Below are 15,232 nucleotides of genomic sequence, written 5' to 3' on the forward strand. Positions count from 1 at the left end.
GGCTGCAGTTTATTTAGCAGAGGATTCTGCCTTGGGGAAGAACTGGGGCAGAGGGAGAAAAAGCAACCAGAAGTTAATACCTTTGAGCTAGGATGTGGCATGAAAGAAGTGTTGCACCCCCGTTGCTTGGGCTGTCTGTTCCGCCAGGCTGCCCTTGACCTGTGTTCTCACACAGGCCAAAGGACTGGGGGGCATGAGGTTGTGACCGGAGGCTTCATTCTGAGTACCTTGCAGATTTCCTTCTGCGATACATATCTTGATCCTCAGGGCCAGAGTGCCTTCAGTGGAACCCTTGCATGTTTGAATCTCTACACTGTAACAATATCGACAGCTGGTGGATTGTTCTCTAGCAGCTGTCTTTCTTTAATCCCTACGTTTCCTTCTGCATCTGCCATATACCAGGATAGTCACATCGTTAGGAGAGAAGGTTTGTCTTGTGCAAAGCAAGGTTGGTATTTTCAAAGCTTTCAAAGACCTGCTTTACCTTTTTAGGTGGCCATTTTTTTTTTCTCTCTTAAGGCTTGTGTTATTATTTTTTTTAAAGATTTATTTATTTGGGGGTGGGGAGCGGAGGGAGAGAGAGAATCTCAAGCAGAGTTCCCGCCGAGCAACAGAGCCTGTTGAGGGGCTTGATCTCACGACCCTGAGATCGTGACTTGAACCAAAATCAAGAGTCGGATGCTTAACGGACTGAGCCACCCAGGTGCCCCAAGGCTTGTGTTATTTTTAATATCTACTTTATGTTAATACTTAGTGTTAAATCTCTCAGTGGGTTGTTCAAAGAACCTCATAATAAATTCTTAATACCGTGTGGTTTTGTCATTTGGCTCGTTACCAAGAGACTTAGCATTGCCTTAATTCCAAAATCTCTTTTGACACTTTCTTTTTTTGCATGAGAGATTTCAACTGCCAGTTAACACATCTAACCGCAGAGAAATGAGAGCTTCAGCATGAAGAAGGCCCTTCTTCCCACATACATTCCCCAGACTTCCCTTCTTTCCATCAATAAAAAGAAAAGAGATAGAAATGTAAGGGTTCATCACATGTAAGCCATTGTCCTCTGATAGATATGCCTCCACAGGGTTGGCCTGTTAGATTGGTTGAGCCTTTCCTTTCAGGTGTAAATTACTTGGGGAAGGGCCAGGACCTCTTCTAAATTAGGCACGGTATTTAGCACTCTGTGGGTGTACCACTGGGGACTTTTTAGAAGAGCAATGATCCGTCTTTCTAAAACCAAATAACAATGAATCATCAAAAGTAGCTAAAACATGGTTGTCACAAGTTGTTTGTCTTTTCATTTTTTGATAAGGATTTTTCTGGGGTGTTTAAAAAATATTTGTAAGGGTCAGTGCTTTGCAGGAAAGGGAGTTTGGCATGGAATAGTCTGTTGCCCCTGGGCAGGTCTGTCAGAATTCCTTCTGTCCCAAATGGTCCTTCAACCCTGGAACTCAGGTGAGGGGAGTGCAGAGAAGGCTTTCTGGGAGCAGGAGTTTCCCAGCACTTATAAGCAGTCATTTGGAAGCACCGCCTCCTTAGGTAAGAGCAGGAACATGGAAATGTGTACAATTGAGATCTGTTCCCAGCTTCGTTAGCCTGAATGCCCTGTGTCATCAACATGCCCAGAAAGCTGAGGCTTACCTTGAGAGTTCCAGAGGAATCGCAGGTTCAGAAGTGGCTGACACTGTAAAAAATAAGGTCTCTTATCAGCAAAGTTCTGACATGCCAGTAAAACAGTTACAGAATTATAATTGCCCTGCTCTAAAGCTCGGCTCTGTGAAAATAAAAATCAGACTGGGGAGGGACAGTTTCATGCTTGGAGGTGGGCCACGGGATCAGCTCTTCCTGTCCTTGGGGGTCCTTCAAGCCCAAGGCCCGCATCACTCACCTCTGGGTTCTCGGTGGAGATAGAAAGGCGGGGTCCCGTGCTTATATGGGCACCGGTGTGCTGACGCTGTTGCTCTCTCCGCTTTGTTAGGGCAGGACATTTGGCAGCATGACCCTCGGCATCATTTGTACTGACATTTGGCATGTTTGGATATAATTAGAAGTATTCATATCATTTTGGGTATGTGAACCAATCTCCTATAAATAATTTGACAGGGACCAATCTGCCGGCAGAGAATGCTTTCTAGTAGGCTGGGAAGGTGATCTTTGACAGTGCCTGGTGGGGCCTCAAAGTCCGTTCCCACGAGCTATATTCGATTTGGCGAACTCTTCTACACATGCCTGTGGTAACCCAGTGATCCGGTTCTCAGCGACACATTGCCGTCAGGGCCTTATCCGCTTTTCCTTATTTGTTACTAGAGGAGCCCTCCACTTCATCCCCCTGGGTCACTGCCAAGGCTCACCCTTGGAGTCTGGGCTTGGGCAGCAGGGCCACGGTGAGAGGAGAGTCTCTGCTGAGCCTCCACCATTGGCCAGTGCCCACCCCCTCAAGACTGAAAAACATTATTTCAGTACAAAATAGTATATATTCATTGTAGGAAAAAAACCCACAGATGAACGGAGAGAAAAAGATGTCTATAATCCCAACATGCAGAGATAAAATAAGATAAAGACGTTTGGGACCGTAGTGGGATCATACTATATATGTGTATATAGTACGTATATATTTTACAATCTACTTAAAAAGTTATATTGTAGGTAATTTTCATATCAGTGATATAATTTGCATCCTTATTCTTTAAACAGATTATATTATGATCATTCCGTTTAAATTAAAATCTTTCCTTTTTTTTTTTTAAAGGTCCAGTATATTGGGGTTTAATTTATATGCAGCAAAATTCATTCTTTAGCTGGCAGTTGTATGAGATTTTTTTGCTGCTATTTAAAACATTTTTGACCTTGATGGTAAAATTCGCTTTCTCTGTTGCATGGTTCTACTTTTTACATGTGAACGGATTCTTGTAGTCACCGTCACAGACAGGACACAGAACAGTTCCATTTCTATGAGTTTTGATAAATATGTGTCATCGTGTAACCTCTTATATTCAAATAACATGCCTTGGAGATGAGGCTAAAATTCCCTTTTGATGAACTCACAATGGAGGTAGCTCCCTTCTCTCCAGAGGTAACCACTTACAACCAGTTTGGTGTGTAATATTCCAGACCTTCTGTGTGCACTTAACTAAGTTATATTTGGAAAAATATAAATTAATGAAACTGGCCTAACTAGATTGACCCATAGAAAATACATAATGAGATGTTTAAAATATGTTAGAGATAGTATCATGCTTTACATATTTACCAACTTGTTTTTTTTCATTCTCTATTCTTAGATCATTTTCCATGTTAGTACATAAAGGAAGCAAAAATTTAAAACATAGAAATAGAGAAAGTACTATATGAGGCCATTGCGGTCATCATCCAGCATTAGTAATTATCAGTTCATGGTTAGTCTTGTTTTGTATATACCCCAACCTACTACTCTATCCCTGGATTATTTTGATATCACTCATTTAAAATTTGCTATGTAGAATTCTCTTTGTTCTAGATTATAATCATTTCTTTTTTGTACAAATTCCAGAAGGTTTCTCCTTGTTTGATAGTGATCTTAACTTTGTTTTGGCATCTCAGTCTTATGGAAGTTTTAAATTTTTATGTAGTCAAAGTTACAAACACTTTTCATTTGTAGCTTTTTTGTGTGTATTGTAAGAGAAGGCCTTCTCTAACTCAAGGACTCAGCGTCATAAATATGTTCTATATTTCCAATCTAATGCTTTAAAAATATATATTGACATTTGTAATCTAGTTGTATTTGTGTGTGTGTGTGTGTGTGTGTGTGTGTGTGTGTGTGTATGTGTATGTAGTGTTTCTGAATTCCATATTTTGTACCACTGTTTCTGAGCCAATAGCACATATGCTTTGATATCTAGTAGGACACATTATCCCTAATTATTCATTTATTTTAAAGTTGTCTTGACCATTCTTACATTCTGTTGTATACATTTTTTAGTGTTTTGTTGCTGTGGTGAATGGGATTCTTTTTCTGATTAGCCTTCCCACTTGGTTATTACTGGCATGTGGCAGCCAGTATGGCCTGCTCAGAAGCTTAGGTCTGTCTGTGGCAGCTGTATACCACCTCCCTCCATTTCCCAGATGCCTTGTGGCACAGGGCAGCCACGTGACACTGTTTTGGCTAATGATGAAGTACGAGTGGGAGTTGCTGGGTGGGACTTCCAGAAAGAGAGCAGACTCCACTGGTAACTACCTTTCCCTTTCCCTGTCTCACCCCTTTTTGGTGTAGAGCACAGATGTCTTGGCAGAGCTATAGCCTTGAAAGAAGGATCAAGAGAATTTCAGAGACAGTGTTGACATCTGTGAGTTGAAGTTTAATACATGAGGAAGAAAATGAACCACTGATATTAATAAGGCACCATATACTCAGATTTTCTGTTACATACAAACTCAGTCCTTAGCAGATATGTGGTGTTTCAGAAAGTTGGTTTTACTGGTATCTTTCATTTGGCCCCCTTGCTGAGCTTCCTTATCACTTCTGACAATTTATGTGATTCTCTTGGGTTTTTGATGTAGTATGCACAAATAATCACAATTTTGTGTCTTCTTTCTTTTATGATTTTTACGTTATTTTTTTTTCTTTTTCTAATTAAATTGAGACACTTAGGACAATCTTGAATAGTAACACTAGGATACTTATACCCTAGACAAGGTAAGTGATCCTTATTTCATTCCTGACTTTAATTGGGTTGCCTCTGATGTTTCAAGATACTTTATATCTAGTTTGCCAGTGATTTTAATCATAAAGATGAATTAAACTGCTTCATTCCTGGGTACATGACGAGGAGAATTGAAAACATATGCTTATACAAAATTTCATACACAAATATTCATGGCAACATTATCCATAATAGCCAAAAAAGTGGAAACAATCCAGATGTTCATCAGCGGACAAATGGATAAACAAAATGTGATACATCCATATGATGGAGTATTCTTCAGCCATGAAAAGGAGTGAAGTACTGATACATGTTACAGCATGGATGAACCTTGAACCTCAAAAATATTATGCTGAAGTGATTGACATAGTGCCCTTATATTTGATGATGCCATATCTATCAAATGTCAACAACAGGCAAATCCATGGAGACAAAAAGTAGATTAGTGCTTGCCAGAAGATGGTCTGGAAGGGGGGAGGCTGGGGAGTGACTGCTAATGGGATTTCTTTTTGAGGTGATGAAATGTTCTGAAATTAGATAGTGGTTATGATTGCGTGATTTTGTGAATCTACTAAAACCACTGAATTTACATTTAAATGGTGAATTTGTGGCATGTGAATTATATCTTTATTTTTAAAATTTTTAAAAGTTTGTAAAAAAGATTTTATTTGACAGAGAGACACAGCGAGAGAGGGAACACAAGCAGAGGGAGTGGGAGAGGGAGAAGCCGGCTTCCCGCCGAGCAGGGAGCCCGATGATGTGGGACTGGATCCCAGGACCCTGGGATCATGACCTGAGCCGAAGGCAGCCACTTGACGACAGCCACCCAGGCGCCCCTGAATTATATCTTTAAAATACATTGGATTTTATCAGTGTTTTTTTCTGCATTTATTGAGATTCTTTTTTTCTCCTCAAATTCATTAATGTAGAGAATTATGTAGTAACTTTCTCACTTTTACCACTAAAATTCATGAAATGAAACCTATAGAAATAACATTAATTTCCTGCTGATCAAGTATACTAATTTTTTTTTTTTTTAATGTGGGATTTCTGCATTGGAGTTCATTATGGGACTATGACATGGTTTTCTTTTCTTATGCTGTCCTCTTCTGGTTTTGATATCGGCATCATGCTAGGTCTTGTAAAATAAGTAGCTCCCCGTTTCTATTTTCTGCAGCATTGTGTTTAGAATGTGAATACTCTGTTCTGCGAACATTTGGTAGAGTTCCTTTGTGGAATTCTTTTGGCCTGTAGTCTCTTTGGAGGAGGAATCTTTTATTTACTCTTGTAGTATAAGCTTTTTTTTTTTTTTTAATGGTTATTGATTAATCTGTTCAGAGTTTCTATTTTTTTCCTTTGGCCCATTTAGAAATTTTATATTTTCCTAGAAAATTGCCCAGTTCATGTGAGGTTTCAGATATTTTGACTTTTTTGTGCATATCTTTTTACAGTTAAAAACTTCCTAATTGATTCCACTGTATTCTTTATTCCTTTTTATTCCTCTTCTACACAGTTTAATTTTGTTCTTTTTATTTCAAATCATATTTGCTAAAGTTTTGTCTTTTGTGTTGGTCTTTTAAATTTAGTTTTACCAAATAACTTTTTTTCCTATTTTCTAGTTTCTATTCTGCTTTTAATCTCATCCATTCCTTTCTTTAATTTCTTTAGGTTTATTTTATTGGTCTGTATTCAGCATCTTAAATTGAAAGCTCATTTATTTTCATTCTTTCTTATGATCTTACAGATTTATTTGTGGTTATGAATTTTTCTTTGGTAACTACTTTGGCTGGATCCTTCTCACAGGTTGATAGGTAGTACTCTGCTCATCCTTCAATTATAATGACTTTAAAATTTCCATGTCCATTTCAATCCCCAAATTATCTAAAGCATGTTTGTTTTTTAGGCAGATGAATAAATTTGGGCATTGGGGGGAGGGTTCTCTTTTAGCTTTAATTCTTTTCATTGCATGCGTGTGTGTATGTGTGCTCAGTTTGTTTCCTGTAGACCCAGTAGGAGTGAGGGATGTTGTTCATGTGTGTATGTTTGTTTGTGTGTGGAAGTAATAAGAAAATTCAGATAGCATCCAACTAAGAATATTATCAGCACCCCAGAAACCTCTCAGGATCCTCCTCATCACTCCGATTTCCCTCACCTAATGGTAACTCTGATTTTTACTTTTATGATAATCATTTCTCTGCTTTTCTGTATAGTTTCATTATTTGTGTATGCATCTGTAAATAATACATATACATTTTTCTGCCTGTTTTTGGGCTTCGTATGAATACAGCTTTATTTATTCTTTAGTATCTCACTTCTTTTACCCAGCATTATTGTGGGATTTTTTTTTTTCTCCATGAGGTTACATGTAACTTTATTTTATTTTCTTTACTGTGCAGTATTATATTGTATGATAATATTCCTTTTTTTTTTTTAAAGATTTTATTTATTTATTTGACACACAGAGAGAGAGAGAGAGAGCACAAGCAGGGGGAGCGGCAGGCAGAGGAAGAGGGGGAAGCAGTCTCCCCACAGAGCAGGGGGAGCCCGATGTGGGACTCGATCCCAGGACCCCGAGATCATGACCTGAGCCAAAGGCAGATGCTTCACCAACTGAGCCACCCAGGTGCCCCTGTATGATAATATTCTATTGTAGACAAAATTTGGGGTTCCCAGTTTTTTGCTGTAGCTTTTTATTTTACTTATTTTTTTGCAAGATGAACAGTGACTGTCACTTCTGTGGTATCTTGTTCTAGAAATAGTTGGTATTTCTTTTGTGGTTTTGTAATGGGTCAATTTTTCTCTTCCTCCTCCTCCTCTTCAACACCTCTCTTCAGGTAGAATTTTATATACCTTAAAAATCATCCATTTTAAGTATAGTTCAATGGGTTTTGGTAAATTTATGCAGTCGTGCAACGTCACCATAATCCAGTTTTATCAACACTTTCATCACCTCAGATGTTCCCTTGTGCCCATTTGTATTCAGGTCCCATTCCAGCCCCAGACCGCAGGCAAACACTGATCTGCCTTCTGTCTCTATAAGTTTTGCCTTTTCTAGAAATTTTCTGTAAATGGAATCTTACAGTGTGGGTTCTCTTGTGTAGGGCTCCTTTCCCTTAGCCTGTTTTGGACTCCATGCATGTTTTTGCTTGTTTCAGTAGTTTGATCATTTTTATTGCTGAGTATGAGTCCCTCATATGGATGCGCCACATCATGTTTATCCGTTCACCAGCTGATGGACATCTGAATTATTCCCAGTTTTTGGCTGTTATGAATAATGCTGTTGATAATGTTCCATACAAGGCATTGTATAGACGTTTGTTTTCATTTCTCTTAGGTAGATAACGAGGAGTTGAGTGGCTAGGTGGCTTAACTTTTTAAGAAACTGCCAAATAATTTCCCACAGTGGCCATACCATTTCACACTTCCACCAGTAATATGAAGGGCTCCAGTTTCTTTCTATTCTCACCTACACTTGGGTTGTCCTTTTTTTTGCTTATGGCCATGAGTGTAATGTGGTAGGTACCTCATGTGGTTTTAATTTTCATTTCCTTAGTAATGATTTTGGTTACTTTTTCTTGTGCTTATTTGCCATTTATGTATTTTCTTTAGGTAAAGTGCCTATCTAAATCTTTAGCCCATAAAAAATTGGGTCATTTTCTTACTATTTACTTGTTAGAAGTTATATATGTATGTTGTCAGTAGATTTATCAGATGTATGATTAACATATTTTTTTCTAGACTGTGGGGTCTTTTCATTTTCTTAATGAGTTCTTTTGAAGAGTTGGTTTTAAACTTTGATGAAATCCAGGTTTTTAAAATTTATTTTTATTTTTTATTTAAATTCAGTTAGCCAACACATAGTATATCATTAGTTTCAGATGTAGTGTTCAGTAATTCATTAGTTGTATATAACACCCAATGCTCATCACATCATGTGCCTTCCTTAAGTCCAGTTTTTTGATAAAGTCAGTATTTTCTTTTAGGGATCATGCTTTTGATACATTTTACAAATATTTCCTAATGCAAAGTCACCAGTATTTTTTCTGTTTTCTTCTATATATTTTGTATTTATAACTCTTATGTGTAGGTCTATTTCAGTTTCAGGTTAGTTTTCATGTATGGTTGAAGGAAGGGTCTGGGTTCATTTGTTTTCACATAGAAATATCCAGTTCTTTCAGTGCCATGTGTTGGAAAGACTGTCCCTTTCCTACTAGATTACCTTGGCACATGTGCCAAAAATTTTTGATGATTTTTCTTATTTTAAAATTGTGAAACTATTTGCTTTGCATGTAGTTTATGCCTTTACATGCTTCAAAATTCCAGAAGCACAGAAGAATATATAATGAAAATCTTTTCTTATACTCTTTGTATGAGAAAACTATGTAGTTTTCTTCCCCAGAGTCAACAACAGTTATCAGATTCTTGTGTGCCCTTAACAGGTGTTTTATGCATATATTAACAAATACACCTATGTTCTTTTTTTTCTTTTCCCTACATGGCTCAACTTTTGAGATTTTTTTTTTTTTTTTAGGTAGACTCCACACCCAGTGTGGAGCCCAGCATGGGGCTCAAACTCACGATGGTGAGATCAAGACCTGAGCTGAGATCAAGAGTCAGGCACTTAACCGGCTGAGCCATCCCAGTGCCCCCAGAGTGTTTTATATCAGTGTTTTTAGCCTTTTTTTTGCCATTACTCCCCCCGAAGAGAAAAATTAATTAAATTCATTAATTAAGTTTAATTCTTGCTAAGAAATAAAACAATAGTATTTTAATTAAATACATTTAAGTTCAATTAATTTCTCCCCAACAAGAGAAATTAAGCAGTAAGATTTTTTTCAGGTAGGGTTGTGCTTGACAGGGGGAGGGAAGAGATGCAAGAATTATAATGCCTAAGATTTGTTTTGCTCCTCTAAGAACTAATTTTTCACTTCTTAAAGAGTGATATCATTTCTATTGAAATTGCATATATCAGGGTGGCTGCCCGGCTCAGTCGGTGGAACATGTGACTCTTGATCTCAGGGTTGTGAGTTTGAGCCCCATTGTTGGGTATAGAGATTACTTAAAAATAAAATCTTCAAAAAAAAAAAAAAAAGAATGCATACATGAGATGCTTAAAAAGCATTTATAGTTTCTCATTGTTGGCTACAAAAGTTAGTATTTATTCGACATGGAGGTTGGGAAAGAAAGGTTCCACAGTTAGAGCCTGAGGGGACTGGGGCTGCCACCATTGCAAAATCTAGATTTTTTTTTTTTATTGAAATGTACAAAATTTAATATTTATCTTCACAATTGAGCTTGTTATTTGTGTTATTCAGTCACCTATGTTTTTAGTTTTGTTTACTTGGTCTGTAATTTCTCTAGTAGGCCGAAGCTAAACTCCACTACTATTGTTCTCAGATCTTTCAGGTTTTGTTTGTATAATTCAAAGATAGCTGCTAATAACTCCATAGAAATTTGTGATCATTTTATCTTTGTGGTAAATTGTGTCTTTTAAAAATAAAATATGAACTATCCCTGCTGCATTTAGTATTATTTTGCTTTGAATTCTGTTTTTTCTAATATTTTGCTATATTTGCTTTTACTTTTTGGTAGCATATAAATGGGTGATCTTTTCCTATATCTTTATTTTTAACCTTTCTAAGTTATTTTACATCTAACTTTTTTTTTTTTTAAGATTTTACTTTTTGACAGAGAGAGACAGCAAGAGAGGGAACACAAGCAGGGGGAGTGGGAGAGGGAGAAGCAGGCTTCCCGCCGAGCAGGGAGCCCGATGTGGGGCTCGATCCCAGGACCCTGAGATCATGACCTGAGCAGAAGGCAGATGCTTAACAACCGAGCCACCCAGGCACCCCTTATATCTAACTTGTAAAAAACAAGTAGTAGCTACTTTAAAAACCCAGTACGAGAGCCTTTTTTTAATAGGTAAGTTTTAAAGACAGCAAACTGGCTAGCATGCTTTTTATGATGTGTACAATGTTTTTTTTTGTTTGTTTTGTTGCATTTTTTTATTATGTTATGTTAATCACCATACATTACATCATTAGTTTTTGATGTAGTGTTCCATGATTCATTGTTTGAGTATAACACCCAGTGCTCCATGCAGAACGTGCCCTCTTTAATACCCATCACCAGACTAACCCATCCTGTTTTAAATATCAATTTAATCAGATGTTATTTTGTATGGTTTTAGGCAAGTCACCTAATTCCTGCAAGCCTCAGTTTGTTCATCTATCAAAGATGAACAACATCTGACAACACAGAAAGTATTTAAAAAATATTGGCTACTATCACTGTGTCTAAAACAGTGTAAAAAATAGGGTTCTATCGCTGTGAGTCATGGAATATCACTGGAGTCTTAACCAAGGAACTGACATCTTAAGACTGGCGTTTTAAGCACAGTTATGGTAGCAGCATGGAAGGTGGATGGGAGGCGTGAGGCAGAGGTAAAGAACCCACTTAAACAGTTGTTGTACTATTTTAGGAGAGCTGAGAACCTGCTCTAAGCCAGCAGCTCTGGGAAAAGAAAAGAAGGGGATGTAAGCAAGAAGTACTTGGGCTATAGACCGACTGCTTGCTGCTGGTGAAACAGAAATAACTTTGGATGTTCAGGAATCATCTAAGTTTATTCTACCTCAAGACAACTAAAATTAAACTGAATTTTCTGAGACTGGGGGATAATATTTCTCATGGAAATGGAATAGATTTGGAAGTACCAGACAAAAGATAGAGATATAACTCAGTGGAGCCCTGCAATTTCAGAGTTTGTGGTAAAAGAATGCAAATTTCTGGGAATCATGAGTGAGCTTTCATGAGACAATGAAGTAATAGGCCACCCTATCTGACATTAAACATATTTTAGGGATATGGTGATTAAAATAGCATAACATTAGTGTAGCTGAAGACACGTAGATCAGTAGAACATAATATAGCCCCAAAATGGGTTCTTGCATGTATGGCAATTTAAAATACGATAAAGATGGCATTTTAATCCCGGGGGGGAAAGAAGGGCTAAGCGGTAAGTGGGGTTGAGATTTATCATTTGCAAAGTAATTACGTTAGGTCCTTGCCTGACACCATTTATAAAAATAAGTTCTAGGTGAATTGAAGTCTTAAGCATTGAAACAAAGTACAATCATAAATGTAGTAGAAGTTGTATACACATCTTTCAAATCAAGAAGAGAGGGAGATACAAGAAAATAGAAAAAGATAGCCAAAAAGATATAAGTGGACAGTTCATGGAAGAGGCAGTACAAATGGCCAATAAACTTAATAACACACTCAACCTCAGGAGGTGCAATATCAAATAACAGCTTATCTCTCACCCGTCAGCTTGACAAATAAAACAATTTCGTAGTAGCAAATGGTGGTGTTGGAGAGTGGATGCCCTCATATGGTTTGGGTAAGGGTGTAAAATTCCAGGGCAATTTGTTGCTTCTTTTGAAATGTGAAATTGCAGCAATTTCCTCTCTTACTCTTTTTTTCTACAGAAGCACAGGGAACTAGGAAGATATGTCAAGTTTGTATATTTAGCATTTCTTCTAATAACAAAACTTTGGAAACAACTTAAATGTCCATTCAGTTACTTTGTCTGTAATTTAGCTGAGTGGACACCTGTTAAATGATGGTGCTCTGATTATGTGGTCAGTGGTTGATACCTGACACTCACTTGAATTTGAGAATAGGATTAGCATAATACGTTTTCCACTTGTTTTCTTTGAGGTGTAACCCTGGAAATGGAAAACTTTATTTAAAATAACAAGAGTTTTAATGGGCAACATAAATAAGAAAACTGAACTGCAAGATAGATTTTTGCTAAAACCTATTTATTGGTATATTCCAACCCTTCTCCAATGTGCAGATATCTCCACACAATTCTGTGTGACAACTCATTTAACTTGAGTAGAAGCTCTTCCAAGGCCTGGCTCTTATTCCTTGCCCTTGCTTTTCTTGCTAGTATCTGCTTACAATTAAGCCCAAGGCTAGCATTAAATTACTCTATCTAATGATCCTTCTGCCCTAGGAGTTCATGTTAGAAGTTAGCTTACAATTCCTAAGATTCCCTTTGCCCTAAGGATTTATGTGTTCTCTCCCTCCAGCGAGGAAAAGCAGAGGAATTACAGTCACTAAAGGCATCTCTGCCTTTCTATACGAAACTCTGTAATTATCTCATCTTCAAACAAAGGAAACAACTCGCCTTTCATAAGACTCGTGCCAAAGAGGAATATTATAGATTCCACTGTGTTCTTTTTTTAAAAGATTTTATTTATTTATTTGTGAGAGAGAGGAGAGCAAGAGAGAGCAAGAGAGAGAGAGTGCACAAGTGGGGAGGGGCAAGAGGGAGAGGGAGAAGCAGGCTCCTGGCTGAGCAGGGAGCCTGACGCCAGGCTCAACCCCAGGACCCCAGGATCATGACCTGAACTGAAGACAGACGCTTAACCTCCTAAGCCACCCTGGTAACCCTCATCTGCGTTCTTGCATGTAGTTAATTTATTTTTATTGGGGAGTAGTATTTCATTGCGAGGGTATAGCATATTTTGTTCATCTGTTCTTTTGCTGATGGATATTCTTATCTTTTTGTGAAGGTATCTTTCATTTCTTCTGGTTAAATTCCAAAGAGTGGAATTGCCAGATATAGGGTTGTATTTAATTTATAAGAAATGGCCAACAATTTTTAAAAAATAGAACCATTTTACATTCTCACTAGTAATATATGAGAGATGTGGTTGCCCAGCATCTTTGCCAGCATTTGTCATTGTCCATCTTTATAATTTTAGCCATTCTTGTGGATGTCTAGTGGAATTTCCTTGTGGTTTTTAAACCGTATCCTCCAGACCAATGGTACAGATCATCTTTTAATGTGGTTATTGGACCTTCACATACCTTCTTTTTGAAAGTGTCTGTCAAATTCTTTTGCCCATTTTTATTGGATTGTTTTCCTTATTGTTTTGTATGTGTTCTTATAGATACAATAAAGTTCTTTGTTGCATTTATATATTGCATATATTTCCTCCCAGCTTGTGATTTGCCTTTTTGTGTTTTCAACAGTATCTTGGTGAGCAGTAGTTTTGATTTTGAAGAGGACAGTTTATAATTTTTTTCTCTTTAGTACTTCTTGTGTTCTGTTTAAGAGTTTTTGCTCAAGATCACAAAGATATTTTCCACATTTTCTTTTAGAGGATTTATAATTTTAGGACTTGCATGTAGGTTTGTTTTCCATATTGAGTTAATTATTGCATATTGTATGAGTTATTATTTGTTCATGCAGAAGTCTAATTGATCCAGTGTCATTTCTTGCAGACTTTCCTTTCTACATTGAATTGCATTTGCATCTTAGTAAAGTCATTTGTTGGTATATATAGTGGATTTATTTTTAAGATCTCTATTCCTCTCTATTCTATTCCAGCAATCTATATTTTTTCTACCCTTATGCTAGTACCACACTGTCTTAATTAGAGTAGCTTTAAGTTTTTAAAACCATTGAGTAAGTCCTTCAACTTTGTACTTCTTTCTCACGCATTTAATATCAGCTTGCTAATTTCTCAAAAAAAAAATGTCTGATGGGATTTGATTAGGGTTACATTAAATATTTAGATCAACTTGGAGAGAATTGACAGACTTACGCTATTGAGTCTTCCAAACCAAGATAATTGTCTCTCTCTCTCCCTCTTTCCATGTGTGTGTGTGTGTGTGTGTGTGTGTGTGTGTGTATGTACATGTGTGTATAATTTATTTAGATATTCTTTACTTTTTCTCAGCAATGATTTATAGTTTATAATGTAGAGGTTATAAAAATTTTTTTATTAAGCTTATTCCTAGAATATTTTGTGATTTCTTTGATGCTATTGTAAATGGTATTGATTTTTAGAATTTCACTTTCCAATTGTTTGCTGTCAATATAAAAATAAAACTTATTTTTATATACTGACCTTATAGTTTGATACATGCTCAGTTTACTTCTTGGATTAAGTAGTTTTTTGTAGACTTATTTAACTATTCTATGCAATTTTGTCATCTGCAAATAAAGACAGTTTTACCTCTCTTTTTTTTTTTCAATGTCTATGTCTTTTATTTCCTTTTCTCATCTTACTACATTAGCTAGGACTTCCAATGTAGTTAGCTAGACATGTTGAAAGCGGATATCATTTCCTTAGTGCCAATCTTAGGTAGAAAGTCTTCACTATTTCATTGTTAAGCACAATATTTTAGCTGTGCTGTTTTTTGTAAAGATTTTATTTATTTGAGAGAGAGAGAGAGCACACATGAGCAGGGGGAGGGGCAGAGGGAGAGGGAGAGGGAGAAGCAGACTCCCTGCTGAGCAGAGAGCCCAATGCTCCCAGGATCCCAGGACCCTGACCCTGAGATCATGATCTGGGCCGAAGGCAGCCGCTTAACTGACTGAGCCACCCAGAAGCCCCTGTGCTGTTTTTTGTTTTTTTAAAGATTTTATTTATTTATTTGACAAAGAGAGACACAGTGGGAGAGGGAACACAAGCAGGGGGAGTGGGAGAGGGAGAAGCAGGCTTCCGTGGAGCAGGGAGCCCGATGGGGGGCTCGAT

This window comes from Zalophus californianus, chromosome 16 (genome assembly GCF_009762305.2).
Source record: "Zalophus californianus isolate mZalCal1 chromosome 16, mZalCal1.pri.v2, whole genome shotgun sequence".
Lineage (NCBI taxonomy): Eukaryota > Metazoa > Chordata > Mammalia > Carnivora > Otariidae > Zalophus > Zalophus californianus.